At 46.1% G+C, this 21,235-nt stretch overlaps 1 protein-coding gene across 1 annotated transcript in view; it reads left to right on the forward strand.

Moving 5' to 3' along the window:
- Positions 1-21,235, forward strand: part of LOC138365233 (uncharacterized) — a 462,835-nt gene that overhangs the window by 400,687 nt on the left and 40,913 nt on the right. The gene's annotated exons all lie outside the window — the stretch shown is intronic.

Genomic DNA, 21,235 nt, shown 5'->3' on the forward strand with positions numbered 1-21,235 from the left:
GTGGTGTGGCGCATGGTGCGTGTGTTTTGCGTTTGTGTTATTTTTGTATGTGTTTCTTGTATGTGTATTCTTGTTTATAATTTACCCTTGGTTTTATTGTGCTCCTTGAGCGCTTTTGTAATTACTGACGCTTTTGGCACGCCCCGTCTGGGTGGTGCTGCTTTTGTTTTGTGTGTGTGTGTTCTTATGTGTTTTATGTTATTCTTTGTTTACACTTTTGTGTTGGTCTGTGTTACTTGTTATCTGTGTTGTTGTTATTCTATGTTCTTCGTTCTTCTGTGCTTTCCTGTTTATATGGTTACTATACGCTGTACTTGCTCTGTTTTAAAAATAAAAAAAAAAAAAAAAAAAAAAAAAAAGTTTGGAAGTTCCAGATGTCACTTTTATTTAGTATATATAATTGTTTATATTCTGTAATTAAACAGGTGGCATTGTACTTATATATTTTGTAAGTAACTATTATCTGTAATTTGCATTCTTGTGTGTTTTGAGAACAAGTGGTTGTTCAATTAGTTTTAAATATTAAAAAGTCCTTAGTTTCCATCCCTCATCCTGGGATGAGGCAGACGGGAGGTGAGAATGTGGGTGGCGACAGAGCGAGAGTTCAGTAGCTGATACGGGACCAGGAGAGTAACATGTGGGAGATAAGTCTTTACATTCATTGTGTGCCATATTTTATTTGTTATATTTAGTGATATGACAATACTTTCATTTATTGTATAAGTTAACTTAACCATCTGTGTTTTTATATTATACTGTCTTGAATATATATCTATATAATATTTTGTATCTATTCTTCAGTCCTAACGGAAGAGTTTTATTTATGTGCTCATTACTTATCAAGGGGTTATACTGGTGACGCGCTTTAGAGAGCAGCAGTGGTATCCCTAGACGTAATTAAAGCTTGGCTGCTGTAGGGTCACGAGCCGTAACGAACGATAGGTAACAGTGTGACGGTCGTAGTGTGTGTGGGTAATGTGACGGTCGTAGTGTGTGTGGGTAGTGTGACGGTCGTAGTGTGTATGGGTAGTGTGACGGTCGTAGTGTGTGTGGGTAGTGTGACGGCCGTAGTGGTGTGAGTGTGGGTAGTGTGACGGTCGTAGTGGTGTGAGTGTGGGTAGTGTGACGGTCGTAGTGGTGTGAGCGTTGGTAGTGTGACGGTCGTAGTGTGTGTGGGTAGTGTGACGGTCGTAGTGTGTGTGTGTGTGGGTAGTGTGACGGTCGTAGTATGTGTGTGTGTGTGTAGTGTGACGGTCGTAGTGTGTGTGTGTATGTAGTGTGTCGGTCGTTGTGTGGGTAGTGTGACAGGTCGTAGTGTGACGGTCGTAGTGTGTGTGAGTGTGGGTAGTGTGACGGTTGTAGTGGTGTGAGTGTGGGTAGTGTGACGGTCGTAGTGGTGTGTGTGTGTGGGTAGTGTGACGGGTCATAGTGTGTGTGAGTGTGGGTAGCGTGACGGTCGTAGTGGTGTGTGAGTGTGGGTAGTGTGACGGTCGTGGTGGTGTGTGTGTGTGGGTAGTGTGACGGGTCGTAGTGTGGGTAGTGTGACGGTCGTAGTGGTGTGTGTGTGGGTAGTGTGACGGTCGTGGTGGTGTGTGTGTGTGGGTAGTGTGACGGGTCGTAGTGTGTGTGAGTGTGGGTAGTGTGACGGTCGTAGTGGTGTGTGAGTGTGGGTAGTGTGACGGTCGTGGTGGTGTGTGTGTTTGTGTGTGTGGGTAGTGTGACGGTCGTGGTGGTGTGTGTGTGTGTGTGTGGGTAGTGTGACGGTCGTGGTGGTGTGTGTGTGTGTGTGTGGGTAGTGTGACGGTCGTGGTGGTGTGTGTGTGGGTAGTGTGACGGTCGTGGTGGTGTGTGTGGGTAGTGTGACGGTCGTGGTGGTGTGTGTGTGTGGGTAGTGTGACAGTCGTAGTGGTGTGTGTGGGTAGTGTGACGGTCGTAGTGGTGTGTGTGGGTAGTGTGACGGTCGTAGTGGTGTGTGTGGGTAGTGTGACGGTCGTGGTGGTGTGTGTGTGTGTGTGGGTAGTGTGACGGTCGTAGTGGTGTGTGTGGGTAGTGTGACGGTCGTGGTGGTGTGTGTGTGTGTGGGTAGTGTGACGGTCGTGGTGGTGTGTGTGTGTGTGGGTAGTGTGACGGTCGTAGCGGTGTGTGTGTGTGTGGGTAGTGTGACGGTCGTAGCGGTGTGTGTGTGTGTGGGTAGTGTGACGGTCGTAGTGGTGTGGGTAGTGTGACGGTCGTAGTGGTGTGTGTGTGTGGGTAGTGTGACGGTCGTGGTGGTCTGTGTGGGTAGTGTGACGGTCGTGGTGGTGGTGTGTGTGGGTAGTGTGACGGTCGTGGTGGTGTGTGTGTGTGGGTAGTGTGACGGTCGTAGTGTGTGTGAGTGTGGGTAGTGTGAAAGTCGTAGTGGTGTGTGAGTGTGGGTAGTGTGACGGTCGTAGTGTGTGTGTGTGTGGGTAGTGTGACGGTCGTAGTGGTGTGTGTGTGTGGGTAGTGTGACGGTCGTAGTGGTGTGTGTGGGTAGTATGACGGTCGTAGCGGTGTGTGTGTGTGTGTGGGTAGTGTGACTGTCGTAGCGGTGTGTATGTGTGTGGGTAGTGTGACGGTCGTGGTGGTGTGTGTGTGTGTGGGTAGTGTGACGGTCGTAGTGTGTGTGTGTGTGGGTAGTGTGACGGTCGTAGTGGTTTGTGTGTGTGGGTAGTGTGACGGTCGTAGCGGTGTGTGTGTGTGTGTGGGTAGTGTGACGGTCGTGGTGGTGTGTGTGTGGGTAGTGTGACGGTCGTAGTGGTGTGTGGGTAGTGTGACGGTCGTAGCGGTGTGTGTGTGTGGGTAGTGTGACGGTCGTGGTGGTGTGTGTGTGTGTGGGTAGTGTGACGGGTCGTAGTGTGTGTGAGTGTGGGTAGTGTGACGGTCGTAGCGGTGTGTGTGTGTGGGTAGTGTGACGGTCGTAGCGGTGTGTGTGTGTAGTGTGACGGTCGTAGTGGTGGTGTGTGTGGGTGGGTAGTGTGACGGTCGTAGTGGTGTGTGTGTGTGTGGGTAGTGTGACGGTCGTGGTGGTGTGTGTGTGTGGGTAGTGTGACGGTCGTAGTGTGTGTGAGTGTGGGTAGTGTGAAAGTCGTAGTGGTGTGTGAGTGTGGGTAGTGTGACGGTCGTAGTGTGTGTGTGTGTGGGTAGTGTGACGGTCGTAGTGGTGTGTGTGTGTGGGTAGTGTGACGGTCGAAGTGGTGTGTGTGGGTAGTGTGACGGTCGTAGCGGTGTGTGTGTGTGTGGGTAGTGTGACGGTCGTAGCGGTATGTATGTGTGTGGGTAGTGTGACGGTCGTGGTGGTGTGTGTGTGTGTGGGTAGTGTGACGGTCGTAGTGTGTGTGTGTGTGGGTAGTGTGACGGTCGTAGCGGTGTGTGTGTGTGTGGGTAGTGTGACGGTCGTGGTTGTGTGTGTGTGGGTAGTGTGACGGTCGTAGTGGTATGTGGGTAGTGTGACGGTCGTAGCGGTGTGTGTGTGTGTGGGTAGTGTGACGGTCGTGGTGGTGTGTGTGTGTGTGGGTAGTGTGACGGGTCGTAGTGTGTGTGAGTGTGGGTAGTGTGACGGTCGTAGCGGTGTGTGTGTGTGTGGGTAGTGTGACGGTCGTAGCGGTGTGTGTGTGTGTAGTGTGACGGTCGTAGTGGTGGTGTGTGTGTGTGGGTAGTGTGACGGTCGTAGTGGTGTGTGTGTGTGTGTGGGTAGTGTGACGGTCATAGTGCTGTGTGTGTGGGTAGTGTGACGGTCGTAGTGTGGGTAGTGTGACGGTCGTAGTGTGGGTAGTGTGACGGTCGTAGTGTGGGTAGTGTGACGGTCGTAGTGTGGGTAGTGTGACGGTCGTAGTGTGGGTAGTGTGACGGTCGTAGTGTGTGTGTGTGGGTAGTGTGACGGTCGTAGTGGTGTGAGTGTGGGTAGTGTGACGGTCGTAGTGGTGTCTGTGTGGGTAGTGTGACGGTCGTAGTGTTGTGTGTGTGGGTAGTGTGACGGTCGTAATGTGTGTGAGTGTGGGTAGTGTGACGGTCGTAGTGGTGTGTTTGTGGGTAGTGTGACGGTCGTAGTGTGTGTGAGTGTGGGTAGTGTGACGATCGTAGTGGTGTGTGTGTGTGTGGGTAGTGTGACGGTCGTGGTGTGTGTGTGTGTGGGTAGTGTGACGGTCGTGGTGTGTGTGAGTGTGGGTAGTGTGACGGTCGTAGTGTGTGTGAGTGTGGGTAGTGTGACGGTCTTGGAACAAAATTGTTTGTCGTTATATTTTGAACGCTGATAGCCCCCATTGTTGTTGTCTTACCCTTATATATACCAAGACACCGCTATCTACCAGCGGTGTAACATCTAATTCACTATTTCCTGTAATTAGTCTCCGGAACGTGTCTCCCGCTCACCAGAGCATCGAACCACTGGCCCGATGAAAGCCTCCCAGTTATTCCTTCACAGTAATGCAATATTCAATGCGATTATCGATTTAAACCAATCGACCGGCTCGACCTGCATTCTCTGTGCCCACTCTCAGCCCCAGCAGAAGACTGCCCAAGCGGCTAAGCCCATCAACATGGTGAGGCCCATGCGGGTGCCGGCTGCTTACCAAGGGCCGCAGCCAAGATAAAATTAGCGACTGTGATGGTTCTATGCTGCTACCAGCTGTCGCCAGCGCTCTGTACAAGAGAGCACGCTGTTGTTAACACTGCCAGAGTCAGGTGTGTGACACACCTGCTGTCGTCAGTGCTACACACACCTGTTTATCTATTCATGCGCCTGTTTATTCATCCTTTTACATATGCATATATCTATCGACCTATCCATCTATTTATCCAGCTATCCATTCATCTATTTTTCCCACAATCAATCCCTTCATCTGTTTATCTATCAATCTAATCGTCTATCCATCTATCAAACGATCAATTAATCCATTTATTTATATGTATGTCTAATCATCTAGTTATTCATCTATACATCCACCAATCTACCCATGTATCCATTCATCCATGTATCTATCCATCCACTTATGCCTCTATGTATTCATCCATTTATCCCTCTATCTATCCATCTGTCTATCCATCTATACATCCATTCATCCAAGTCTCTATCCATGAATCCATATATCTTTTATCCATCAATCCATTCGCGCATCTACCTCTGTATCACTCTATTCATCTAGCTTTCTGTCCATTTATCCTTCTATCTATCAACTTATATAAGTCTATCTAACCATGTATCCATCCATCTAGCTTTATATCCATCTATGTATCATCGATCTATTTATCAGTCAATCCATTAACCAGCTCATCTTTCTAACCATATATCCAATCATATTCTTATCCATCCACCTACTCATCTTTCTATCCATATATATTCATCCATACATCTATCCATCCACCTACTCATCTTTCTATCCACATATTCATCCATACACCTAGCCATCCAGTTACTCAATTGTCTATCCATCAACACCACAGCTCGGAACCCCAGGGCACAGTCCCTGCACCACTGCTCTTTCTCATTCACATCTCAGATATAGATATAATCACTAGTCAAAGCTTCGTGTCATCCTTGGCAGATGATACAATAATCAGCTTGAAAATTTCCGCTGTACTGAGAAGCTACAAGCCGATATTAAGTCTTCGACTGGGCAACGAAAAATAACATGATGTTTAACAGTGATAAGTTCGACTGTCAATACTGTCCACCATGAGAGAGCCGGTGGCTGAGCAGACAGAACACTGGACGCGTGATACTGTGGTCCCGGGTTCGATCCTGTGTAACAGTTCAAGTATTTTGCACTCTTTCATGTATAATTGTGAGTTGTAATTGTGTGTGTGTGTATACGTGTGTGCGTGTTAATCGAGGGCGAGGTGGTAGTTGGTGAGGTGAGACGGCACAGCTTTGCTGACGGCAGTACTTTCAACAAAGAAGCTCTGTTCTGGCTTGCGAGAGTACCCACCTCTGACTCGGCCAGAGAGGTGGTTGAGTAGTGAGAGTGGAACCTTTGGAAGGGAGTAAGTACATCCAACCAGGTCCTCCATCCGGGCGGGTGATTAGCCATCACCCACCCCTGGGTGAACTTGTTTGTGAGGTAAGAGTGTCAGTAATGCATTGTCTTGATTGGGTGTCTTAGTGGTGACGAGCTGAACCATTTAGCCATGTATGGTGTGGGCGTGTATGGAGTGGGTCATCCCCCTCCCCCTTTCAATTTCGTAAATATTGTGTTAAATAATAGAATGTTAAAGGGTTAAATATCAATTGCTGGAAATTGAAATAATTTGATTAATAAATTTCTATGGGTAGAAGAACAAGCTTGACTTTTGTTTAGTCCTCTTTTTGAATCAATGTCCCCTCAAGTAAGAGTTAAGACTAGAGAGATATCTGGATGAACACGTGAGAGATAACTAAATTAAGCAGTGTTCCTGTCGCATTGTTTAAATAAAATAAATTAAGATTTAGTTTTCAATGACAGGTGGTGGCAGCAAACATCAGAACATCTTGGAATATCAGTCGGTATAACATCAATAATAGGATAACAGTCTTGTCTACTCTCCCTACTCCTTCTTATCCCTCCTTCCTTCCCCCTCCTCCTTCCTTCATTCCTCCTACCTCCACTCTTCCCATGCGCCTTCTCGTTTTCTGTTGCACACTGACGAGTTCCCCCTCAACCTTATCCATGTCTGTCCCCTCTCTTCTCTTCCCTCCTCCTCCTCTCTCCTTCTTCCTTTACTTTGTTCTGATTTTCTTTCTTCCTCCACCCCCCCCCCCTGTTACACCCGGGCGCCGGGAGAAACAATGGGCAGAGTTTCTTTCACCCTGATGCTCCTGTTACCTAGCAGTAAATAGGTACTTGGGAGCTAGTCAGCTGTTACGGGATGCGTCCTGGAGGTAGAGGCCTGGTCGAGGACCGGGCCGCGGGGACACTATGCCCCGAAATCATCTCAAGATAACCACCTGATTATGCCTATGGCACCTCAACTTCTCACCGCACTTTCCTCCGTACCTTTCGCTCCAGTATGTTGTTATTATTCTGTACAAATTTGGGACCTGGCCCTTAAGTATCTTCCATGAACTTATTGCTTAATATCTCTCGTCTCCTTTCTAGAGAGTACATTTTGAGAGCTGTAACACCGTCCAAGTAATTAAGGTGTTTTGTATATTTTCTCTGTATTCCCTCTTGTTCAGAAATATCTCCTACAAAAAAGTGAAAGTGAGTACTGGTGTACACAACGTATGTGTAATACTGTGCCCTGGTGTACACCAACCTTGTGTAATACTGTGCCCTGGTGTACACTAACCTTGTGTAATACTGTGCCCTGGTGTACACTAACCTTGTGTAATACTGTGCCCTGGTGTACACTAACCTTGTGTAATACTGTGCCCTGGTGTACACTAACCTTGTGTAATACTGTGCCCTGGTGTACACCAACCTTGTGTAATACTGTGCCATGGTGTACACCAACCTTGTGTAATACTGTGCCCTGGTGTACACCAACCTTGTGTAATACTGTGCACTGGTGTACACCAACCTTGTGTAAAATTGTGCCATGGTGTACACCAACCTTGTGTAATACTGTGCCATGGTGTACACCAACCTTGTGTAATACTGTGCCCTGGTGTACACTAACCTTGTGTAATACTGTGCCCTGGTGTACACCAACCTTGTGTAATACTGTGCCCTGGTGTACACTAACCTTGTGTAATACTGTGCCCTGGTGTACACTAACCTTGTGTAATACTGTGCCCTGGTGTACACCAACCATGTGTAATACTGTGCCCTGGTGTACACTAACCTTGTGTAATACTGTGCCCTGGTGTACACTAACCTTGTGTAATACTGTGCCCTGGTGTACACTAACCTTGTGTAATACTGTGCCCTGGTGTACACTAACCTTGTGTAATACTGTGCCCTGGTGTACACTAACCTTGTGTAATACTGTGCCCTGGTGTACACTAACCTTGTGTAATACTGTGCCCTGGTGTACACTAACCTTGTGTAATACTGTGCCCTGGTGTACACTAACCTTGTGTAATACTGTGCCATGGTGTACACTAACCTTGTGTAATACTGTGCCATGGTGTACACCAACCTTGTGTAATACTGTGCCCTGGTGTACACTAACCTTGTGTAATACTGTGCCCTGGTGTACACTAACCTTGTGTAATACTGTGCCCTGGTGTACACTAACCTTGTGTAATACTGTGCCCTGGTGTACACTAACCTTGTGTAATACTGTGCCCTGGTGTACACCAACCTTGTGTAATACTGTGCCCTGGTGTACACTAACCTTGTGTAATACTGTGCCCTGGTGTACACTAACCTTGTGTAATACTGTGCCCTGGTGTACACTAACCTTGTGTAATACTGTGCCCTGGTGTACACTAACCTTGTGTAATACTGTGCCCTGGTGTACACTAACCTTGTGTAATACTGTGCCCTGGTGTACACTAACCTTGTGTAATACTGTGCCCTGGTGTACACTAACCTTGTGTAATACTGTGCCCTGGTGTACACTAACCTTGTGTAATACTGTGCCATGGTGTACACTAACCTTGTGTAATACTGTGCCATGGTGTACACCAACCTTGTGTAATACTGTGCCCTGGTGTACACTAACCTTGTGTAATACTGTGCCCTGGTGTACACTAACCTTGTGTAATACTGTGCCCTGGTGTACACTAACCTTGTGTAATACTGTGCCCTGGTGTACACTAACCTTGTGTAATACTGTGCCCTGGTGTACACCAACCTTGTGTAATACTGTGCCCTGGTGTACACTAACCTTGTGTAATACTGTGCCCTGGTGTACACCAACCTTGTGTAATACTGTGCCCTGGTGTACACCAACCTTGTGTAATACTGTGCCCTGGTGTACACTAACCTTGTGTAATACTGTGCCCTGGTGTACACCAACCTTGTGTAATACTGTGCCCTGGTGTACACTAACCTTGTGTAATACTGTGCCATGGTGTACACCAACCTTGTGTAATACTGTGCCCTGGTGTACACCAACCTTGTGTAATACTGTGCCCTGGTGTACACCAACCTTGTGTAATAATGTGCCCTGGTGTACACCAACCTTGTGTAATACTGTGCCATGGTGTACACCAACCTTGTGTAATACTGTGCCCTGGTGTACACCAACCTTGTGTAATACTGTGCCCTGGTGTACACCAACCTTGTGTAATACTGTGCCCTGGTGTACACCAACCTTGTGTAATACTGTGCCCTGGTGTACACCAACCTTGTGTAATACTGTGCCCTGGTGTACACTAACCTTGTGTAATACTGTGCCCTGGTGTACACCAACCTTGTGTAATACTGTGCCCTTGTGTACACTAACCTTGTGTAATACTGTGCCCTGGTGTACACCAACCTTGTGTAATACTGTGCCCTGGTGTACACCAACCTTGTGTAATACTGTGCCCTGGTGTACACCAACCTTGTGTAATACTGTGCCCTGGTGTACACTAACCTTGTGTAATACTGTGCCCTGGTGTAAACCAACCTTGTGTAATACTGTGCCCTGGTGTACACCACACTTGTGAATTACTGCTTATATGCACAAGGGTTTATATGGAATATTCTGCTTAACATATATTTAATTTCTCTAATGTCATATTCAGTCAAATGTTAACTTTTTTCTTAATCTTATTCCAGGTAAATATGGAGAGTTGAGGATTGAGAGTTACGCCTCGTTACCTCACTGAGATGCTGAGCCACGACGACTGAGACCATCGCACTGGGAACAGGTGCTAGGCTCGGCAGGTAGGTGGCCAACAGGTGCTAGGCTCGGCAGGTAGGTGGCCAACAGGTGCTAGGCTCGGCAGGTAGGTGGCCAACAGGTGCTAGGCTCGGCAGGTAGGTGGCCAACAGGTGCTAGGCTCAGCAGGTAGGTGGCCAACAGGTGCTAGGCTCAGCAGGTAGGTGACCAACAGGTGCTAGGCTCGGCAGGTAGGTGGCCAACAGGTGCTAGGCTCGGCAGGTAGGTGACCAACAGGTGCTAGGCTCGACAGGTAGGTGACCAACAGGTGCTATGCTCGGCTGGTAGGTGACCAACAGGTGCTAGGCTCGGCAAGTAGGTGGCCAACAGGTGCTAGGCTCGACAGGTAGGTGACCAACAGGTGCTAGGCTCGGCAGGTAGGAGGCCAACAGGTGCTAGGCTCGGCAGGTAGGTGATCAACAGGCACTAGGCTCGGCAGGTAGGTGGCCAACAGGTGCTAGGCTCGACAGGTAGGTGACCAACAGGTGCTAGGCTCGGCAGGTAGGAGGCCAACAGGTGCTAGGCTCGGCAGGTAGGTGGCCAACAGGTGCTAGGCTCAGCAGGTAGGTGGCCAACAGGTGCTAGGCTCGACAGGTAGGTGACCAACAGGTGCTAGGCTCGGCAGGTAGGAGGCCAACAGGTGCTAGGCTCAGCAGGTAGGTGACCAACAGGTGCTAGGCTCGGCAGGTAGGTGGCCAACAGGTGCTAGGCTCGGCAGGTAGGTGACCAACAGGTGCTAGGCTCGACAGGTAGGTGACCAACAGGTGCTATGCTCGGCAGGTAAGTGGCCAACAGGTGCTAGGCTCGGCAGGTAGGTGGCCAACAGGTGCTATGCTCAGCAGGTAGGTGGCCAACAGGTGCTAGGCTCAGCAGGTAGGTGGCCAACAGGTGCTAGGCTCAGCAGGTAGGAGGCCAACAGGAGATAGGCTCGGCAGGTAAGTGGCCAACAGGTGCTAGGCTCGGCAGGTAGGTGGCCAACAGGTGCTAGGCTCGGCAGGTAAGTGGCCAACAGGTGCTAGGCTCGGCAGGTAGGTGGCCAACAGGTGCTAGGCTCGGCAGGCAGGAGGCCAACAGGAGGGACGGCGGAGGGAGGTGACGAGGAAGGTCTCTGACCACCCTCGTCACCTCACGTCGGCACCATTACTGACCAGGAGTAGCGGCAGTAAACATGCGAGTGTCGGAGATGGGGCGCCGTGTAGGGATGCTGGGAGGGTCAAGGAGAGGTGGGTGGGATGCTGGGAGGGTCAAGGAGAGGTGGGAGGGATGCTGGGAGGGTCAAGGAGAGGTGGGAGGGTCAAGGAGAGGTGGGAGGGATGCTGGGAGGGTCAATAGAGGGTGAAGAGATGCTTGGATGCAAAGATATTGAGAATGGGAAGTGGGCGAGAGTGTTATTTTGAATTTTTTTAATATATTTTAGACAAAATGTGTTGGCCAGGTCAAGTGGAGAAGACCATAAGAGGACCAGCCGCCTGGCACCACACCTGGGGTGTTATAATCAACAACATCAGGTGTCTTCAGTGGCTAGACATCTCATGGCTTTGTCGGGTTTTAATCTGTGTCATCTTGCCATTCTTGTGAAATCTTAATACGTCGTCATTTTGAGTTGAAACTTACCTAATTTTTTTATTGAAAGTCGTTAAAGAAGACCCACTGAAGTCGTTCTGAGAGTCTTGGAGAGCAGAAGACATGACACCGCCTTGCATCAGGGGCAGTCTGAGTGCGATCTGGGGTTTGATGTGGGGGCTTGGGGCCCATCAGGAACTGGCGGGTTATTAAGGTCACCGCAATACCTGAGTGACCAACACGTGGGTCAGTTTACACCAGTCGATGTTTATATCCCTGTTGAGTGTGAACCGCGACGGCTGGTGAGCCTCCAGCTGGAGCCCGCCTTTTTTAACATCAGGTGGACGGGTTATATTGGATTTATTTTAAAGTGGAGCAGTTATACGCGAGGGAGTTGTTGCAGTGGAACTTATTCCTGCGGTCTCTTATACATTCCGTTTTATGCGTCCTATGTAGTGTTCACTGGGGAGCGCTCGACGCTGTTCAGACACACACACACACACACCCAGACACACACACACACACACCCCAGACACACACACACACACCCCAGACACACACACACACACACACACACCCCAGACACAAACACACACACCCAGACACAGTCATACAGAGCAACCTGCTCTCGCACAAGACAGCACATATATGACTTATTGTTTAGAGTCAATATTTAGCTTGTGAATAAGTATATATGTGGTCAATTCCAAGTTATATTTTTTTCAGGGCACTAACTCTTCCTCTCAGTTTTATTAAACAATAGATTTTATAAAAAAATGACAATATCCTGAGTTACTTGACAATTTATTTAAATATTTTAGTTTTGTTTTATTATTTTTATAAAACTGTAATATCAATATAGTATAGGTTCAGTACTAATTGTAATATCTTAACATACTAAGAAGGTTAGGTTAGGTTGTGGTTTTCTATTCAGCTTTTCAAGGTAAACTAAAATATTCACAATAAATTAGTATGTCACATATGCACTTATTCATAAGCAAGATATTGACTATAAGCAAGTGCGAGAACGGGTTGTAAGCAGGTACCCGTTCCAAGTGCTATATAGTCGTAATGGCTTGGCGCTTTCCCCTGATAACCCAACCACTTGGGCTGGACGGTAGAGCGACGGTCTCACTTCATGCAGGTCGGTGTTCAATCCCCGACCGTCCAAGTGGTTGGGTACCATTCCTTCCCTCTGTCCCATCCCAAATCCTTATCCTGACCCCTTCCCAGTGCTATATAGTCGTAGTGGCTTGGCGCTTTCCCCCTGATTGTCCCCTTCCCTTTTCCCTGATAGTTCCCTTCCCTTTCCCCTGATAGTTCCCTTCCCTTTCCCCTGATAGTCCCCTTCCCTTTCCCCTGATAGTTCCCTTCCCTTTCCCCTGATAGTTCCCTTCCTATCCTTTCCTGGCACCTGTCGGCCAAGCCGGCGCCGGATATGGCCGAGAGGTGTCTGTGTGGTGGCCGCGTCCGCACACTAGTCAGACCCACATCAGGGCGGGTAAACCCATATAGTTAACTTTAAACCCAGCTGGTTTAAAGAACGATTTTTGATTCCCGTTTACCAAACGTATTTGGTTAACCTGTGATCTATTGATTATATTTATTCATTTTAGAGTATTACCATGATATAATTATAGGTATTGGGTTGAATTACATATCCTGGTCATGAATCATTACCGACGCGTTCCCTTGGATGTTACATCACTATATGGATGACTTCTGCTGAGTATACACACTCTGTGTCTTGGGAGGGTTTGGCTTGGACCTAAAAATTGCTATGCCTGGTCCATGTGCTCTCAGAGACTATGTCTCTCTGAGTGATTAGTTATGTTGGAAGGACACGATGAATGATTAGCTATGTTGGAAGGACACGATGAATGATTAGTTATGTTGGAAGGACATGATAAATGATTAGTTACGGTGGAAGGACATTATTAGTTATGATTGAAGCAGTCAATAATGAATAATTATGACATTAGTACACGATGACTGATGAGTTAGGATAGTACAGGATGAGTTATGATAGTACAGGATGAGTTATGATGGGAGTACACGATGACCTACGAGTACATACAGTTTGCTGTGTTGTTGTTTGTGTCAGTTATACTTCTTTATGTATGTTCAAGTATTCTTGTTTATGTATATTTTAGGTACACTTGCTTATCAATATTTCAGGCAAACTTGTTTACATACCTTTTAAGTATACTAGTTTACATATATTTTAGGTATACATTCTATGTATGTTTTAAGTATACTAGTTAACAGATATTTTAGGTATACATTCTATGTATGTTTTAAGTATATTAGTTTACCATCTCCTACAACTGTATAATATTATTGTATAAACAGATTTCACTGTCATTTTGGAGAAATACATTTTAACAGTTTTGTCGGCCTTAATTACATTTACATAACTGTAGTAGTTAGGATGACGCGGAATAGGCACATAATTGGCTCAATCAGAAGTTTGATTCTGCAGGAAATTAAGCAGTCACGTCCAGTCCGAGTTTAATTAAATTTAATCCAACGTAGATTCATAACAAAATTACACGATGGCTAAGTTGAAATTGTTCGGGTGTTATACAATTCAGAAGAAAATCCTGTTGATTAGCAGTGTGATTGTGGTTTCCATTGGGGCATTGCAGAGGAAGCTGACATTGAGACATATGTAAGCAATCTGTTTATATAGTGATCTATCTGTTTATATAGTGTTCTATCTGTTTATATAGTGATCTATCTGTTTATATAGTGTTCTATCTGTTTATATAGTGATCTATCTGTTTATATAGTGTTATATCCGTTTATATAATGATCTGGCTGTTTATATAGTGAGCTATCTGTTTATATAGTGTTATATCTGTTTATATAATGATCTGGCTGTTTATATAGTGAGCTATCTGTTTATATAGTGAGCTATCTGTTAATATAGTGAGCTATCTGTATAACTAGTGAGCTATCTGTTTATATAGTAGGCTATCTGTTTATATAGTGAGCTATCTGTTTATATAGTAGGCTATCTGTTTATATAGTGAGCTATCTGCTTATATAGTGAGCTATCTCTTTATATAGTAGGCTATCTGTTTATATAGTGAGCTATATGTTTATATAGTGAGCTATCTGTTTATATAGTGAGTTATCTGTTTATATAGTGAGCTATCTGTTAATATAGTGAGCTATCTGTATAACTAGTGAGCTATCTGTTTATATAGTAGGCTATCTGTTTATATAGTGAGCTATCTGTTTATATAGTGAGCTATCTGTTTATATAGTAGGCTATCTGTTTATATAGTGAGCTATCTGTTTATATAGTAGGCTATCTGTTTATATAGTGAGCTATCTGCTTATATAGTGAGCTATCTCTTTATATAGTAGGCTATCTGTTTATATAGTGAGCTATATGTTTATATAGTGAGCTATCTGTTTATATAGTGAGTTATCTGTTTATATAGTGAGCTATCTGTTAATATAGTGAGCTATCTGTATAACTAGTGAGCTATCTGTTTATATAGTAGGCTATCTGTTTATATAGTGAGCTATCTGTTTATATAGTGAGCTATCTGTTTATATAGTGAGCTATATGTTTATATAGTGAGCTATCTGTTTATATAGTGAGCTATCTGTTTATATAGTGAGCTATCTGTTTATATAGTGAGCTATCTGTTTATATAGTAGGCTATCTGTTTATATAGTGAGCTATCTGTTTATATAGTGAGCTATCTGTTTATATAGTGAGCAATATGTTTATATAGTGAGCTATCTGTTTATATAGTGAGCTATCTGTTTATATATTGAGCTATCTGTGTATATAGTGAGCTATCTGTTTATATAGTGAGCTATCTGTTTATATAGTGAGCTATCTGTTTATATAGTGAGCTATCTGTGTATATAGTGAGCTATCTGTGTATATAGTGAGCTATCTGTGTATATAGTGAGCTATCTGTGTATATAAGGGAGCTATCTGTTAATAATGTAATTTGCGAGAAAATCACGACTAACGGGTAGGAGCGGACCCGCCAGGGAGCCAAATCGGGAGCCCACGCTAGCATTCCACACTTGAGTACATACCAGGAGGTAAAGCCAACATACATTCCTACTCTGCCTCACCTACACCGACTGGCACTCGCGGCCAGCAGGTGTAGAGTGTGGGCATAGAACACGGGGCATGAGAACGCGGGGCATGAGAACACGGGGCATGAGAACACGGGGACATGAGAACACGGGGACATGAGAACACGGGGCATGAGAACACGGGGCACGAGAACACGGGGCATGAGAACACGGGGGCATGAGAACACGGGGCATGAGAACACGGGGACATGAGAACACGGGGACATGAGAACACGGGGCATGAGAACACGGGGCACGAGAACACGGGGCATGAGAACACGGGGACATGAGAACACGGGGCATGAGAACACGGGGACATGAGAACACGGGGCATGAGAGCACGGGGACATGAGAACACGGGGACATGAGAACACGGGGACATGAGAACACGGGGCATGACAACACGGGGACATGAGAACACGGGGCATGAGAACACGGGGACATGAGAACACGGGGCATGAGAGCACGGGGACATGAAAACACGGGGACATGAGAACACGGGGACATGAGAACACGGGGACATGAGAACACGGGGCATGACAACACGGGGACATGAGAACACGGGGCATGAGAACACGGGGCATGAGAACACGGGGCATGATAACACGGGGACATGAGAACACGGGGCATGAGAACACGGGGACATGAGAACACGGGGCATGAGAGCACGGGGACATGAGAACACGGGGACATGAGAACACGGGGACATGAGAACACGGGGACATGAGAACACGGGGCATGACAACACGGGGACATGAGAACACGGGGCATGAGAACACGGGGACATGAGAACACGGGGCACGAGAGCACGGGGACATGAAAACACGGGGACATGAGAACACGGGGACATGAGAACACGGGGACATGAGAACACGGGGACATGAGAACACGGGGCATGAGAACACGGGGCATGAGAACACGGGGGCATGAGAACACGGGGCATGATAACACGGGGACATGAGAACACGGGGCATGAGAACACGGGGACATGAGAACACGGGGCATGAGAGCACGGGGACATGAGAACACGGGGACATGAGAACACGGGGACATGGGAACACGGGGCATGACAACACGGGGACATGAGAACACGGGGCATGAGAACACGGGGACATGAGAACACGGGGCATGAGAGCACGGGGACATGAGAACACGGGGACATGAGAACACGGGGACATGATAACACGGGGACATGAGAACACGGGGACATGAGAACACGGGGCATGAGAACACGGGGACATGAGAACACGGGGACATGAGAACACGGGGCATGAGAACACGGGGCATGAGAACACGGGGACATGAGAACACGGGGACATGAGAACACGGGGCATGAGAACACGGGGCATGACAACACGGGGACATGAGAACACGGGGACATGAGAACACGGGGACATGAGAACACGGGGCATGAGAACACGGGGACATGAGAACACGGGACATGAGAACACGGGGACATGAGAACACGGGACATGAGAACACGGGGCATGAGAACACGGGGACATGAGAACACGGGGAAATGTCAGGATTTACTATTGAGACCGGCGACTTATTGACTGATTCCTTCAACTTGTAATTGTGAGGAAAATCATAATACGAATCGCAATGTGGTGCTCAAGATGATTGTCTTTATCTCCACACTTAGACGTAAATTTGTGCATCTTTGTATATACAAATATAGGTTAGCTTAGCATTTTAAAAGCACTACAATCACCTTCTGCGGTTGATTGTTCAATAAATCCCTGAACTTCATGTTTAACAGATCTCTATCCCTGTCCATGGAGAGAAAATGTATATATATTGGTAAGTATTGTAAATGTGTGGCATTGTAAACGTCTGTGGTAGAAATTAATAGTAATAATAAACGCTTCTCTGCGGTGTTTCAGGGAATTAAGTAACAGTCAGAGGGGGAAATAGACCTTTTACTCAAGTTAGAGGACAACACACTTTCCATAACATGCCAACGTGATCTGATTGGCAAAGTGATCAGATGATCAACGTGATCTGATGGCCAGCGTGATCTGATGATCAACGTGATCTGATGGCCAGCGTGATCTGATGACCAGCGTGATCTGATGACCAACGTGATCTGATGGCCAACGTGATCTGATGGCCAACGTGATCTGGTGACCAACGTGATTTGATGGATAACGTGATCTGATGGCCAACGTGATCTGATGACCAACGTGATTTGATGGATAACGTGATCTGATGGCCAACGTGATCTGATGACCAACGTGATTTGATGACCAACGTGATCTGATGGCCAACGTGATTTGATGGCCAGCGTGATCTGATGGCCAGCGTGATCTGATGGCCAGCGTGATCTGATGGCCAGCGTGATCTGATGGCCAGCGTGATCTGATGGCCAGCGTGATCTGATTAGGAACGTGATTTGATGGCCAGCGTGATCTGATGACCAACGTGATCTGATGGCCAACGTGATCTGATGGTCAGCGTGATCTGATAACCAATATGATCTGATAACCAACATGATCTGATAACCAACATGATCTGATAACCAGCATGATCTGATAACCAACGTGATCTGATAACCAACATGATCTGATAACAAACGTGATCTGATAACCAACGTGATCTGATAGCCAACATGATCTCATAACCAACATGATCTGATAACCAATATGATATGAGAACCAACATGATCTGATAACCGTCGTGATCTGATAAGTAACATGGTCATATAGCATGCTGTGGAACACGGTAATCGTAACTGTACTCCTACGAATACTCTACAAACTACACTATTACGAATATTGTATTAACTGAACAAATTCAGAATAAACTACTCCTTAATAAATATAGAAATAACTGAACTCTTATCATTGAATTATTAACTACACTTTAAAAATTGTAGTATTAGACTCATTCTTACAAATACAGAACTAAGTGAACTTACATATACAGTATTAACTAAACTCTTATAAATACTGTATTAACAACGCTTACAAGTGCACTGTTAACTAAACTTTTACAAATACAGCCTTAGCGTCAGTCTGCCATTGTCACAACTACACCAAGAGGGCGGCATTGTCTTTAATATCTATACTAATGACTTGGTATTGACAACTATAGGACCTGTTACTGCCACTAGTAATGAAAAGGAAAGTAATTTTGAGGCAATGTTGTGACAAACTCGTGACCTGGTGTTTCCCAGACGCCTGCCTTACCCTCGGCCTCGGTGGTACAAAAGTTGACCAACCCAGAACCCTAGTGAGTTCTCTGGCAAGTTCTGGAGGCCCCAAACGTGATAGGACAACATAGGTCAGGGAACTGTTACTACCACCGGGCCGCGGGGACACTAAAAAGCCCCGAAATCATCTCTAGATAACCACCTGTAATGACAATATAAGCCAGGGAGCCGGGGGGGGGGGGGGGTTAGATTGATGACCCCCTTGGGCACTATGAGCGCTTGTACCAGTTACACTCCTCTAATGTAATGACCTCTACGAGTCTAAATCGAAAATTAGAAATAGGTTAATCTCTCTTACATGCGAGTCACGTGACGCGAACCTCGCCAATTTAACGTAAAATGTCAGGAGAGTGGGAAACAACACCCTGGAATTAATCAATGTAAACTTGTGTATTGAACTGAATGTGAAACACGTGGTTGTTGAAGGTAATGTGCTGACGGTCCCTTAGGGTTGGGGCGACCGACCACGTGGTGATAGATATACATAAGAGTAACATCAAAGACAGGGGCTCACCTTGAGCTGTAGTGTTCAGGTAGGAGGGTTGAAGCGATGTTTAGGCTTCTCAGGGGGAGAGGATGGGCGAGGTCCAAACAGTCGTGCCAATAACGGGTATCCCAATTCCTGTGAGGGTGGTAGCAGGTCTACATGTGTTCCGGTGTGGTTCTTCTCTGTCTCTCCCAGGCGTGCGCGGGGGAGGTGCGCACAACCACCTCGTCCACCAATCAGGGCCAAGCTCTGCCTAATATATAAAATGCTCCCTCTGGCGGGCACTTTGAATGTGGTTCCCGCCACAGTAATGATTACACCAATGAGACGTATGTGTTAGTGAAGAACACGGAGCTGCTGGAAGAACATGATAGAGCTGGTTGATTAATTAAGAGTGAGGAGCCGTTGGGTGAAGATCATAGAGTTATTAGAGTAACAATAGAGCTGTTGGATGAACTTCATACAGTTGTTGGATGTGCAACATAGAGGCCAGCTGGATGAGCAACATATTGCAATTGGTGAACAGAGTAGAGCACAAGGATGAATGACATAGAACAGTTAAATGAAGGACATAGATCAGTTGTAATAATAACATAGAGCAGTGGGTGAACAACAGCTGGACGAACGACATAGAATATCGAGATGAAGAACACAGGGCTTCGGGATGAACAACATTAACAACTGGCAACATTTATCTGCTGAATGAACAATATTCAGCAGTTGAATGAACAACATGGAGTAGCTGGATGAACAACATGGAGTAGCTGGATGAACAACATGGAGTAGCTGGATGAACAACATGGAGTAGCTGGATGAACAACATGGAGTAGCTGGATGAACAACATGGAGTAGCTGGATGAACAACATGGAGTAGCTGGATGAACAACATGGAGTAGCTGGATGAACAACATGGAGTAGCTGGATGAACAACATGGAGTAGCTGGATGAACAACATGGAGTAGCTGGATGAACAACATGGAGTAGCTGGATGAACAACATGGAGTAGCTGGATGAACAACATGGAGTAGCTGGATGAACAACATGGAGTAGCTGGATGAACAACATGGAGTAGCTGGATGAACAACATAAAGAAGTTGGATTAAAAAGATGGTGCAGCTGGATGAAAAAAACAGAGCAGTTGGATGAACAACATATACATGCTGGATGAACAACTTAGAACAGCTGGATGAACAACACAGAGCAGTTGGATGAACAACAGAGAACTGTTGGATTAATAATATAGACCTGCTGGATGAACAGCAGAGAACTATTGGATGAATAACATAGACCTGCTGGATGAACAGCAGAGAACTGTTGGATGAACACAATAAGCCGGGAACTATTGGGCTTGGTAATAAAAGTGACAAGTAATATTGATCTAAGTCGGCAGTGTTGAGGCGCTCAAATAGGCCTATGGAATTCTTTTGCTTCATTTTTACATCATTAGATATTCGGTCCTGGAAAGTCATATCCTTACACAGTTTGATCACCAGACTTGAGGAAGGATATTGACAGATTTTGGAACGTTTCTCATATATCCTCGAAAATGTTCAACATAAATCGTGGAAAATATTCAAAATAAATCCTGGAAATATTTCAAAATAAATCCAGGAATATGATCATAAATCCTGGGAAATATTCGACATAAATCCTTGAAAATATTCGACATAAATCCTTGAAAATATTCGACATAAATCCTTGAAAATGTTCTTTATAAATGCATGATAATGTTTCTCATAAATGCAGGAAAATGTGATATTATGACAAAAACAACCCGCTTAAAGGGACGAATTTACCCGGGTCAGCAAACCCGATATTAACGGTGGTCACTGTAAGTATGTATCGCAAGTGGTGATAATGTTAGTGCGGGTCACCACTATACTGTGGGTCACTCACACACAACAGGCAGTACACAGCAGGCTGTACACAACAGGCTGTACACAACAGGCTGTACACAACAGGCTGTACACAACAGGCTGTACACAACAGGCTGTACACAACAGGCTGTACACAACAGGCTGTACACAACAGGCTGTACGCAACAGGCTGTCCAGGCTCACACACAACTACTGTACAAAATGAAGGCAGATAGTTTCAGTTGACCGAAACAA

This window comes from Procambarus clarkii, chromosome 16 (assembly GCF_040958095.1).
Source record: "Procambarus clarkii isolate CNS0578487 chromosome 16, FALCON_Pclarkii_2.0, whole genome shotgun sequence".
NCBI classification, from domain to species: domain Eukaryota; kingdom Metazoa; phylum Arthropoda; class Malacostraca; order Decapoda; family Cambaridae; genus Procambarus; species Procambarus clarkii.